This window comes from Salvelinus namaycush, chromosome 28 (assembly GCF_016432855.1).
Source record: "Salvelinus namaycush isolate Seneca chromosome 28, SaNama_1.0, whole genome shotgun sequence".
In the NCBI taxonomy this organism is placed as follows: Eukaryota; Metazoa; Chordata; class Actinopteri; order Salmoniformes; family Salmonidae; genus Salvelinus; species Salvelinus namaycush.
This window is the reverse complement of record NC_052334.1, coordinates 9,281,329-9,294,034: the sequence shown is the minus strand read 5'-3', so window position 1 is coordinate 9,294,034 and position 12,706 is coordinate 9,281,329. Positions and strand designations below refer to the sequence as shown.

At 37.7% G+C, this 12,706-nt stretch overlaps 1 protein-coding gene across 1 annotated transcript in view; it reads left to right on the top strand.

Annotated features, from left to right (window-relative positions):
• Positions 1–12,706, top strand: part of LOC120023030 (metastasis-associated protein MTA1-like) — a 100,882-nt gene that overhangs the window by 46,592 nt on the left and 41,584 nt on the right. The window lies entirely within an intron of this gene.

Below are 12,706 nucleotides of genomic sequence, written 5' to 3'. Positions count from 1 at the left end.
TAGTAGCAGTATATAATGTGTGGGTAGTGACTAACTGTCTATTGTAGGTATATAATGTAGTGGGTAGTGACTAACTGGTCTAGTAGCAGGTATATAATGTAGTGGGTAGTGACTATCTGTCTAGTTGTAGGTTATTGTATGGTGTAGTTACAGCTGGTCTAGTAAAGTATATAATGTAGTGGTATGTGACTAGCTGTCTAGTACCAGGTATATAATGTAGTGGTAGTGACTAAGCTGGCTAGTTGTAGGTAATAATGTAGTGGGTAGTGACTAGCTGTCTAGTAGCAGGTATATAATGTAGTGGGTAGTGACTAGCTAGTCTAGAGGTATATAAATGTATGGGTATGACTAACTGGTCTAGTTGTAGGTATTTTGTAGTGGTAGTGACTAACTGTTTAGTATAGTAGTATATAGTAGTGGGTGGTGACTAACTGGTCTAGTAACAGGTATATAATGTAGTGGGTAGGGACTAGCAGGTCTAGTAACAGGTATATAATGTAGTGGGTAGTGACTATAGCTGGTCTAGTTGTAGGTATATAATGTAGTGGGTAGTGACTAACTGGTCTAGTAACAGGTATATAATGTAGTGGGTAGTGACTATAGCTGGTCTAGTTGTAGGTATATAATGTAGTGTGTATGTACCAATGGTTCTAGTAAAGGTAGATATGTAGTGGGTAGTGACTAACTGTTAGTAAAGGTATATAAGTAGTGGTAGTGATACTGTCTAGTAAGTATGTATGTATGTGTAGTTGATCTAACTGGTCAGTACAGGTATATGTGTGGGTAGTGACTAACTGGTCTAGTTAGGTATATATATGTAGTGGGTAGTGACTAGCTAGTCTAGTTAGTTATATAATGTAGTGGGTTAGTGACTAACTAGTCTAGTTGTAGGTATATAATGTAGTGGGGTTGACTAACTGGTCTAGTTGTAGGTAATAATGTAGTGGGTAGTGACTACTGTTTAGGTTGTAGGTATATAATGTAGTGGGTAGTGACTAGCTGGTCTAGTAGCAGGTATAATGTGGGTATTGACTAACTGTCTAGTTGTAGGTATATATGTAGTGTGTAGTGACTATTTGTCGTAAAGGTATATATGTATGGGTGTGACTAACTGTCTAGTTGTAGGTATATAATGTAGTGGTATGTGACTAATTGGTCTACAACAGGTATTTAGTATGGGATGGTGACGAACTGGTACTAGTAGTAGGTATATAATTGGTAGTGACTAGCTGGTCTAGTTGTAGGTTTATAATGTAGTGGGTAGTGACTTAGCTGGTCTAGTATAGGTATATTGTAGTGACTAACTGGTCTAGTGTACAGGTATAATAATGTAGTGGGTAGTGACTAACTGGTCTAGTGTAGGTATAATAATGTAGTGGGTAGTGACTAGCTGTCTGGTGTAGGTATATAATGTAGTGGGTAGTGACTATAGCGGTCTATTTTAGGTATTATATGTAGTGGGTAGTGACTAACTGTCTAAGAGGTATATAATGTATTGGGTATTGACTACTGGTCTAGTTTAGTAGTATATATGTAGTGGGTAGTGACTAACTGTTTATTTTAGGTATATAATGTAGTGGGTAGTGACTACTGGTCTAGTAACAGGTATATAATGTAGTGGGTAGTGACTACTTGTCTATGTAGTATTAATTATTAGTCTTTGCAGTAGGTATATAATTTAGTGGGTGGTGACTAACTGGTCTAGTAAGGTATATAATGTAGTGGGTATGACTAGGCTGTCTAGTAACAGGTATATAATGTAGTGGTAGTGACTAAGCTGGTCTAGTTGTAGGTATATAATGTAGTGGGTAGTGACTATGCTGGTCTATTTGTAGGTATATAATGTAGTGGGTATGTGACTAACTGGTCTAGTAGGTATATAATGTAGTGGTAGTGACTAAGCTGTCTAGTTGTAGGTATATAATGTAGTGGGTAGTGACTAACTGTTTAGTACAGGTATATAATGTAGTGGTATGGACTAACTGGTCTAGTAGTAGGTATATAATGTAGTGGGTAGTGACTACTAGTCTAGTTGTAGGTATATAATGTAGTGGGTAGTGACTACTAGTCTAGTTGTAGGTATATATGTAGTGGGGTGACTAACTGGTCTAGTTGTAGGTATTAATGTAGTGGGTAGTGACTAGCTGGTCTAGTACAGGTATATAATGTAGTGGGTAGGTACTACTGGTCTGTTGTAGTATAATATGTTAGTGTTATTGACTAGCTAGTCTAGTACAGTATAAAAATGTAGTGGGGTATGTGACTAACTGGTCTAGTAGTAGGTATATAATTTAGTGGGAGTGACTCTAGCTGTCTAGTAGTAGGTATATAATGAGTGGGTAGTGACTAGCTGGTCTAGTTTGAGTATATAATGTAGTGGGTAGTGACTACTGGTCTAGTCAGTATAATATAGTAGTGGGTGTGACTAACTGGTCTAGTAGTAGGTATATAATGTAGTGGGTGAGTGACTACTGGTCTAGTAGTAGTTATAATGTAGTGGGTAGTGACTAGCTAGTCTAGTTGTAGGTAAATAATGTGTGGGTAGTGACTAATTGGTCTATACAGGTATTAATGTAGTGGGGGTGACTAACTGGTTCTAGTAAGTGTAAAATATAATGTAGTGGTAGTGACTCTAGCTGGTCTAGTTGTAGGTTATAATGTAGTGGTAGTGACTTAGCTGGTCTAGTAGTAGGTATATAAATGTAGTGGACTAACTGGTTTAGTAACAGGTATTAATGTAGTGGGTAGTGACTAACTGGTCTAGTGTAGGTATATAATGTAGTGTGGTGTACTAGCTGGTCTAGTTAGTAGGTAATAATGTAGTGGTAGTGACTACTAGCTGGTCTATTTGTAGGTATATAATGTAGTGGGTGTGACTAACTGGTTTAGTAACAGGTATAATAATGTAGTGGGTAGTGACTACTGGTCTAGTAGCAGGTATATAATGTATGTGGTAGTGACTAACTGGTCTAGTTGTAGGTATATAATGTAGTGGGTAGTGACTAGGGTCTAGTAACAGTATATAGTTAGTGGGTATGACTAACTGGTCTAGTTGTAGGTATATAATGTAGTGGGTAGTGACTAGCTATCTAGTAACGGTATATAATGTAGTGGGTGGTGACTAACTGGTCTAGTAATTAGGTAATAATAATGTATGGGTAGTGACTAACGGGTCTAGTTGTAGGTATATAATGTAGTGGGATAGTGACTAACTGGTCTAGTAGTAGGTATATAATGTGTGGTAGTGACTACTGGTTGTAGTTGTAGGTATATAATGTATGGGTAGTGACTAGCAGGTCTAGTAAGGTATATAATGTAGTGGTAGTGACTATGCTGTTATTAGTAGGTATATAATGTAGTGGGTAGTGACTAACTGGTCTAGTAAAGTGTAGGTATATAATGTAGTGGGAGTGACTAAGCTGGTCTATTGTAGGTATATAATGTAGTGGGTAGTGCAAACTGTATTAGGTTAACAGGTATATATATGTAGTGGGGTGACTATACTGTCTTAGTAAGGTATATAATGTAGTGGTAGTGACTTGACTGGTCTAGTACAGGTATATAATGTAGTGGTAGTGACTAACTGGTCTAGATATGTGGTAATAATGTAGTGGGTATTGACTAACTGGTCTAGTAAGTAGGTATATAATGTAGTGGGTGTGACTAGCTAGTCTAGTTAGTGGATATAATGTATGTGGTTAGTGACTAGCTAGTCTAGTTGTAGGTATATAATGTAGTGGGGTGACTAACTGGTCTAGTTGTAGGTTTAAGTAGGGGTAGTGACTACTGGTGAGTAACAGTATATAATGTAGTGGGTAGTGACTAACTGGTCTAGTAGTAGGTATATAAATGTAGTGGGTAGTGACTAGCTAGTCTAGTTGGTAGGTATATAATGTAGTGGGTAGTGACTAACTGTCAGTATAGGTATATAATGTAGTGGGTAGTGACTAGCTAGTCTAGTTGTAGGTATATAATGTAGTGGGTAGTTGAATAGCTGTCTAGTTGTAGGTATATAATGTAGTGGTAGTGACTGCTGGTGTCTATAAAGGTATATAATGTAGTGGTAGTGACTAACTGGTCTAGTTTAGTTTATATATGTTGGGTAGTGACTAGCTAGTCTAGTAGGTATATAATGTAGTGGGTGGTGACTAACGGTTTAGTATAGGTATATAATGTAGTGGGTAGTGACTACTGGTCTAGTACAGGTATATAATGTAGTGGGTGTGACTACGGTCTAGTAGAGTATACATGTAGTGGTATGACTAGCTAGTCTAGTGAGGTATATAATGTAGTGGGTAGTGACTAGCTGGTCTAGTTGTAGGTATATAATGTAGTGGGGTATGACTAACTGGTCTGGTTGTAGGTATATAATGTAGTGGGTAGTGACTGAACTGTTTTAGTTTAGGTATATAATGTAGTGGGTAGTGACTACTGGTCTAGTAACAGTAATATAATTGTGTGGGTAGTGACTAATGGTCTAGTTGTAGGTATATAATGTAGTGGGTAGTGACTAGCTAGTCATATTACAGTAATAATGTATGGGTGGTGACTACATGGTCTAGTAGTAGGTATATATTTAGTGGTTAGTGACTAACTGGTCTAGTTTGTAGGTATAATAATATAATGGTAGTATAATGTAGTGGGTAGTGACTAGCTAGTCTAGTAAAGGTATATAATGTAGTGGGTAGGACTAAGGTCTAGTACAGGTATATAATGTAGTGGTAGTGTAAGCTGGTCAGTTGTAGGTATATAATGTAGTGGGTAGTGACTACTGGTCTAGTAAGGTATATATGTAGTGGGTAGTGACTATAGCTGGTCTAGTTGTAGTATTAATGTAGTGGGTAGTGACTAACTGGTTTAGTACAGGTATATAATGTAGTTGGGTATTGACTAACTGGTTCTAGTAAGGTATATAATGTAGTGGGTAGTGACTAGCTGGTCTAGTAACGGTATATAATGTAGTGGTAGTGACTAACTGGTCTAGTAGAGGTATATAATGTAGTGGGTAGTGACTAACTGGTCTAGTATAGGTATATAATGTAGTGGGGTAGTGACTAGCTGTCTAGTGTAGGTATATAATGTAGTGGGTAGTGACTAGCTAGTCTAGTTGTAGGTATATATGTAGTGGGGATTGACTAACTGGCTAGTTGTAGTTGTATAATGTAGTGGTAGTGACTAACTGGTTTAGTTGAGTATATAATGTAGTGGGTAGTGACTAGCTGGTCTAGTTGTAGGTATATAATGTAGTGGGTGACATAACTGGTCTAGTAGTAGGTATTATAATGTAGTGGTAGTGACTTAGCTGGTCTAGTTGTAGGTATAAAATGTAGTGGGTAGTGACTACTGTCTGGTCTAGTAGTAGGTATATAATGTAGTACTAATGGTTTAGTAACAGGTATATAATGTAGTGGGTGTGACTAACTGGTCTAGTTGTAGGTATATATGTAGTGGGTAGTACTAGCTGGTCTATTGTAGGTATATAATGTAGTGGTAGTGACTATAGCTGGTCTAGTTGTAGGTATATAATGTAGTGGGTAGTGACTAAGCTGTCTAGTTGTAGGTATATAATTTAGTGGGGTAGTGACTAGCTGGTTTTAGTAACAGGTATATAATATGTAGTGGGTAGTGACTACTGGTCTAGTAACATGTATATAATGTAGTGGTAGTGGACTAGCTGGTCTAGTAGCAGTATATATGTATGGTGTATGACTACTGAGTCTAGTAGTGTTAGGTATATAATGTAGTGGGTAGTGACTAGCTAGTCTATTGTAGGTATATAATGTTAGTGGGATGTGACTAGCTGTGTCTGTGTAGGTATATAATGTAGTGGGTAGTGACTAACTGGTCTATTGTCGGTATATAATGTAGTGGGTAGTGACTAACTGGTCTAGTGTAGGTATATAATGAGTGGGTAGTGCTACTGGTCTGTTGTAGGTATACATTATAATAGTATTGTCATATGGTATATAATGTAGTGGGTAGTGACTAGCTAGTCTAGTAACAGTATATAAATGTAGTGGGTGGTGACTAACTGGTCTAGTAGGTATATATGTTGTGGGTAGACTAGCAGGTCTAGTACGGTATATATGTAGTGGTAGTGACTAACTGTCTAGTTAGTAGGTATATAATGTGTGGGTAGTGACTACTGGTCTAGTAAGTTATAATGTAGTGGGTAGTGACTATAGCTGTCTATAGTTAATGTAGTGGGTATGACTACTGGTTATTGTAAGGTATATAATGTAGTGGGTAGTGACTAGCTGGTCTAGTACAGGTATATAATGTAGTGGGTAGTGACTATCTTTTAGTGTACGTATATAATGTAGTGTGGTAGTGACTAACTGGTCTAGTGTAGGTATATAATGTAGTGGGTAGTGACTATACCTGGTCTAGTAGGTAGTATATAATGTGTGGGTGAGTGACTAGCTAGTCCTAGTGTAGTATAATGTAGTGGGTAGTGACTAGCTATCTAGTTGTAGGTATATAATGTAGTGGGGATGACTAGACTGGTCTAGTTTGTAGTTATATAATGTAGTGGGTAGTGACAACTGTTTAGTTATAGGTATATAATGTAGTGGGTATTGACTACTAGTCTAGTAAGTATATAATGTAGTGGGTGTGACTAACTGGTCTAGTTGTAGGTATTAATGTAGTGGGTAGTGACTAGCTAGTCTAGTAACAGGTTATAATGTAGTGGTGGTGACTAACTGGTCTAGTATAGGTATATAATGTAGTGGGTAGTGACTAACTGTTCTAGTAAGGTATATAATGTAGTGGGTAGTGACTAACTGGTCTAGTTGTAGGTTATAATGTAGTGGTAGTGACTATAGCTGTCTAGTGTAGGTATATATTGTGGTAGTGACTAGCTGGTCTAGTGTAGGTATATAATGTGTGGGTAGTGACTAGGTATAAGCTTAACAGGTATATAATGTAGTGGGTAGTGACTAGCTGGTCTAGTAAGGTATATAATGTAGTGTTAGTGCTAGCTGGTCTAGTAGCATTTATATAATGTAGTGGGTAGTGACTAGCTAGTCTAGTTGTAGGTATATAATTTAGTGTTAGTGACTACACTAGTCTAGTTGTAGGTATATAATTAGTGGGGTGACTAACTGGTCTAGTATGTAGGTATATAATGTAGTGTGTAGTGACTAACTGGTTAGTTGTAGGTATATAATGTTAGGGTATGACTAGCTGGTCTAGTAGGTATATAATGTGTGTGGTAGTGACTAACTGGTCTAGTTGTGTATATAATGTAGTGGGTAGTGACTAGCTAGTCTAGTATAGGTATATAATGTAGTGGGTGGTGACTAACTGGTCTAGTTTAGGTATATAATGTAGTGGGGTAGTGACTAATGGTCTATAACAGGTATATAATGTAGTGGGTGGTGACTACAGTGTCTAGTTGTAGGTATATATAGTAGTGGGTAGTGATAATTGTTCTATGAACGAGGTATAGAATGTAGGGGTAGTGACTAGCAGTCTAGTATAGGTATATAATGTAGTGGTGGTGACTACTGTCTAGTAGTAGGTATATAATGTAGGGGGTAGTGACTAGCTAGTCTAGTAGTAGGTATAATATGTATTGGGTGGTGACTAACTGGTCTAGTTGTAGTATATAATGTAGTGGGTAGTGACTAGCTGGTCTAGTAATAGTATATAATGTAGTGGGTGGTGACTAACTGGTCTATGTAGGTATATATGTAGTGGGTAGTGACTAGCTAGTTCTAGTGTAGGTATATAATGTATAGTGTATGACTAGCTAGTCTAGTAGTAGGTTATATAATGTAGTGGGGTGTGACTAGCTAGTCTAGTAGTAGGTATATTGTAGTGGGTAGTGACTAGCGTCTAGTACAGGTATATAAGGTAGTGGGTAGTGACTAAGCTGGTCTAGTAGTAGGTATATATGTAGTGGGTAGTGACTACTGGTTTAGTAACAGTGTATATAATGTAGTGGGTATGACTAACTGGTCTAGTGTAGGATATAATGTAGTGGGTAGTGACTAGCTGGTCTAGTGTAGTTATATAATGTAGTGGTAGTGACTATAGCTGGTCTAGTGTAGGTATATAATGTAGTGGGTTAGTGACTATAGCTGTCTAGTTGTAGGTATAATATGTAGTGGGTATGACTAGCTAGTCTAGTGTAGTATATAATGTATGGGGTGACTAACTGGTCTAGTTTAGGTTATAATGTAGTGTGTAGTGACTAGACTGGTCTAGTTGTATGTTATATATGTAGTGGGTAGTGACTAGCTGGTCTAGTAACAGGTATATAATGTAGTTGGGTAGTGACTAACTGGTCTAGTTGTAGGTATATAATGTAGTGGGTATTGACTAGCTAGTCTGTAAAGGTATATAATGTAGTGGGTGGTGACTAACTGTCTAGTTGTAGGTATATAATGTAGTGGTAGTGACTAGCTGAGTCTAGTAGTAGGTATATAATGTGTGGGTAGTGACTAACTGGTCTAGTTGTAGAGTATATATGTTGTGGGTAGTACTAGCTAGTCTAGTAGTAGGTTAATAATGTAGTTGGGTGGTGACTAACTGGTCTAGTTGTAGGTATATAATGTAGTGGGTATGGACTAATTGGTCTTAAGGTTATAATGTAGTGGGTGTGACTACGGTCAAAGTGGTTTAGTATATAATGTAGTGGTAGTGACTAATGGTCTATAACAGGATATAATGTAGTGGGTAGTGACTAGCTAGTCTAGTAGTAGGTAAATAATGTAGTGGGTGGTGTGACTAGCTATCTAGTAGTAGGTATTAATGTAGTGGGTAGTGACTAAGCTAGTCTAGTAGTAGTATAAATGTAGTGGGTGGTGACTAACTGGTCTAGTTTAGGTATATAATGTAGTGGGTAGTGACTAGCTGGTCTAGTAACAGTATATAATGTAGTGGGTGTGACTACTGTCTAGTTGTACGTATATAATGTAGGTGGTAGTGACTAGCTATTCTAGTCATGGTATATAATGTAGTGGTGTGACTATGCTAGTCTAGTAGTAGGTATATAATGTAGTGGGTAGTGACTAACTGTCTAGTAACAGTATTAATGTAGTGGGTAGTGACTTAGCTGTCTAGTTGTAGGTATATAATGTAGTGGGTAGTGACTTAGCTGTCTAGTAGTAGGTATATAATGTATGGGTAGTGACTACTGTTTAGTAGGATTAATGTAGTGGTTGACTAGCTAGTCTAGTAGTAGGTATATAATGTAGTGGGTAGTGACATCTAGCTGGTCTAGTGTAGGTATATAATGTAGTGGGTAGTGACATAGCTAGTCTAGTAAAGTATATAATGTAGTGGGTAGTGACTAACTGTCTAGTTGTAGTTATATAATGTAGTGGGTAGTGACTAACTGTTCTAGTTGTAGGTATATATGTAGTGATAGTGCTATCTGGTCTAGTTGTAGGTATATAATGTAGTGGGTAGTGACTATAGCTGGTCTAGTTGTAGGTATATAATGTAGTGGGTAGTGACTACTGGTCTAGTTGTAGGTATATAATGTAGTGTGGTAGTGAGCTAGCTGGTTAGTTGTAGTATATAATGTAGTGGGAGTGACTAACTGGTCTAGTAGCATATATAATGTAGTGGGTAGTGACTACGGTCTAGTTGTAGGTATATAATGTAGTGGTAGTGACTAGCTAGTCTAGTAGTAGGTATATATGTAGTGGGTAGTGACTAACTGGTCTAGTTGTAGGTATATAATGTAGTGGGTAGTGACTAGCTGTTCTAGTAACAGTATATAATGTAGTGGGTGGTGACTAACGTTCTATGTAGTAGGTATATAATGTAGTGGGTAGTGACTAACTGGTCTAGTTGTAGTATATAATGTAGTGGGTAGTGACTATGGTCTATTGTAGGTATATATGTTGTGGTAGTGACTACTAGTCTGTAGTAGGTATATAATGTAGTGGGTGGTGACTAACTGGTCTAGTTGTAGGTATATAATGTAGTGGGTAGTGACTATGGTCTAGTAACAGGTATATAATGTAGTGGGTGGTGACTAACTGGTCTAGTTGTAGGTATATAATGTAGTGGGTAGTGACTAATGGTCTACGTAACAGGGTATATAATGTAGTGGGTGGTGACATTAGCTGTCTAGTGTGAGTATTAATGTAGTGGGTGGTGACTAGCTAGTCTAGTAGTGGTATATAATGTGTGGGTAGTGACTAGCTGTCTAGTAAGGTTATATAGTTGTAGTGGGTATGACTAATGTCTAGTAGTAGGTATAATGTAGTGGGTGGTGACTAGCTTGTCTAGTAGTGGTATATACAGTTAGGTAGTACTAGCTGTCTAGTAACATGATATATGTAGTGGGTGGTGACTAACTGGTCTAGTTGTAGGTATAAATGTAGTGGGTAGTGACTAGCGAGTCTAGTAGTAGGTATATAATGTAGTGGGTGGTGACTAAGCTAGTCTAGTATAGTATATAATGTAGTGGGTGACTAGCTAGTAGTTAGGCTAGTAGTAGGTATTAATGTAGTGTAGTGACTTAGCTGGTCTAGGTAGGTATTAATGTAGTGGGTAGTGACTAAGCTGGTATGTTGTAGGTAATAATGTAGTGGGTAGTGACTGATCTAGTCTAGTTGTAGGTATATAAGTAGTGGGATATGACTAACTGGTCTAGTTGTAGGTATAAAATGTAGTGGTGTAGTGACTAACTGGTTTAGTTGTAGGTATATAATGTAGTGGTAGTGACTAGCTGGTCTAGTTAGGTATATAATGTAGTGGGTAGTGACTAACTGGTCTAGTTGTAGGTATATAATGTAGTGGGTAGTGACTAGCTAGTCTATGTAACAGGTATATAATGTAGTGGTGGTGACTAACTGGTCTAGTTGTAGGTATATAATGTAGTGGGTATGACTAGCTAGTTAGTAGTAGGTATAGTAATGTTGGGTAGTGACTAACTGGTCTAGTTGTAGGTATATAATGTTGTGGGTAGTGACTAGCTAGTCTAGTAGTAGTATATAATGTAGTGGTGGGTGACTAATGGTCTAGTTGTAGGTTATATGTAGTGGGTAGTGACTAATGGTCTACTAACAGGTATATATGTAGTGGGTGGTGACTAACGTCTAGTTGTAGGTATATAATGTAGTGGGTAGTGACTAATGGTCTACTAAAGGTATATAATGTAGTGGGTAGTGACTAGCTAGTCTAGTTAGTAGGTATATAATGTAGTGGTGGTGACTAACTAGTCTAGTAGAGGTATGATTAATGTATTGGGTAGTGACTAGCTAGTTAGTAGTAGGTTATAATGTATGGGTGGTGACTAACTGGTCTAGTGTAGGTATATAATGTAGTGGGTAGTGACATACTGTCTAGTAACATGATATATGTAGTGGGTGGTGACTAACTGGTCTAGTTGTAGTATATAATGTATTGGGTAGTGACTAGCTAGTCTAGTAGTAGGTAATAATGTAGTGGGTGGTGACTAGCTAGTCTTAGTAGGTATATATGTAGTGGGTAGTGACTACTGATCTAGTAGACGGTATATATATTGTGGGTAGTGACTCTAGCTGGTCTAGTGTAGGTATATAATGTAGTGGGTAGTGACTAGCTGGTCTAGTAGTAGGTATATAATGTAGTGGGTAGTGACTACTGTTTAGTAACAGGCATATAATGTAGTGGTAGTGACTAAGCTGGTCTAGTTGTAGAGTATATATGTAGTGGGTAGTGACTCTAGCTGTCTAGTTGTAGGTATATAATGTAGTGGGTGAGTGACTAGCTAGTCTAGTAAGGTATATAATGTAGTGGTAGTGACTACTGTCTAGTTGTAGTGTATATAATGTAGTGGTAGTGACTAGCTTCTATGTAGGTATATAATGTTTGGGTAGTGACTATAGCTGTCTAGTTGTAGGTATATATGTAGTGGGTAGTGACTATAGCTAGGTCTAGTGTAGGTATATAATGTAGTGGGTAGTGACTAACTGGTCTAGTGTAGGTGATATAATGTAGTGGGTGAGTGACTAGCTGTTAGTAGTAGGTATATAATGTAGTGGGTAGTGACTAGCTGGTCTGTACTAGGTATATAATGTAGTGGGTATGACTAGCTATGTCTAGTGTAGGTATATAATGTAGTGGGTAGTGACTAGATCTTCAGTAGTAGTATAAATGTAGTGGGTGCGTGACTAGCTGGTTCTAGTTGTAGGTTATAATGTAGTGGGGTAGTGACTAGCTAGTCTAGTAGCAGGTATATATGTAGTGGTGGTGACTAGCTGGTCTAGTAGTAGGTATATAATGTAGTGGGTAGTGACTAACTGGTCTAGTGTAGGTATATAATGTAGTGGGTAGTGACTACTGTCTTAGTAGGTATATAATGTGTGGGGTAGTGACTAGTCTATCTAGTAGTAGGTATATAATGTAGTGGGTGGTGACTAACTGGTCTAGTTGTAGTATATGTGGGGTATGACTATTGGTTATAACAGGTATATAATGTAGTGGGTGGTGACTAACTGTCTAGTTAGTAGGTATATAATGTAGTGGGTATTGACTAATTGGTCTAGTAACAGGTATATAATGTGGTGGTAGTGACTATAGCTGGTCTAGTAGTGAGTATATAATGTAGTGGGTGGTGACTACTAGTCTAGTGTAATATATAATGTAGTGGGTAGTGACTAGCTACTGTCTAGTAGAGGTATATAATGTAGTGGTGTAGTGACTAGACTGTCTAGTAGTAGGTATATAATGTAGTGGGTGGTGACTAGCTAGTCTAGTC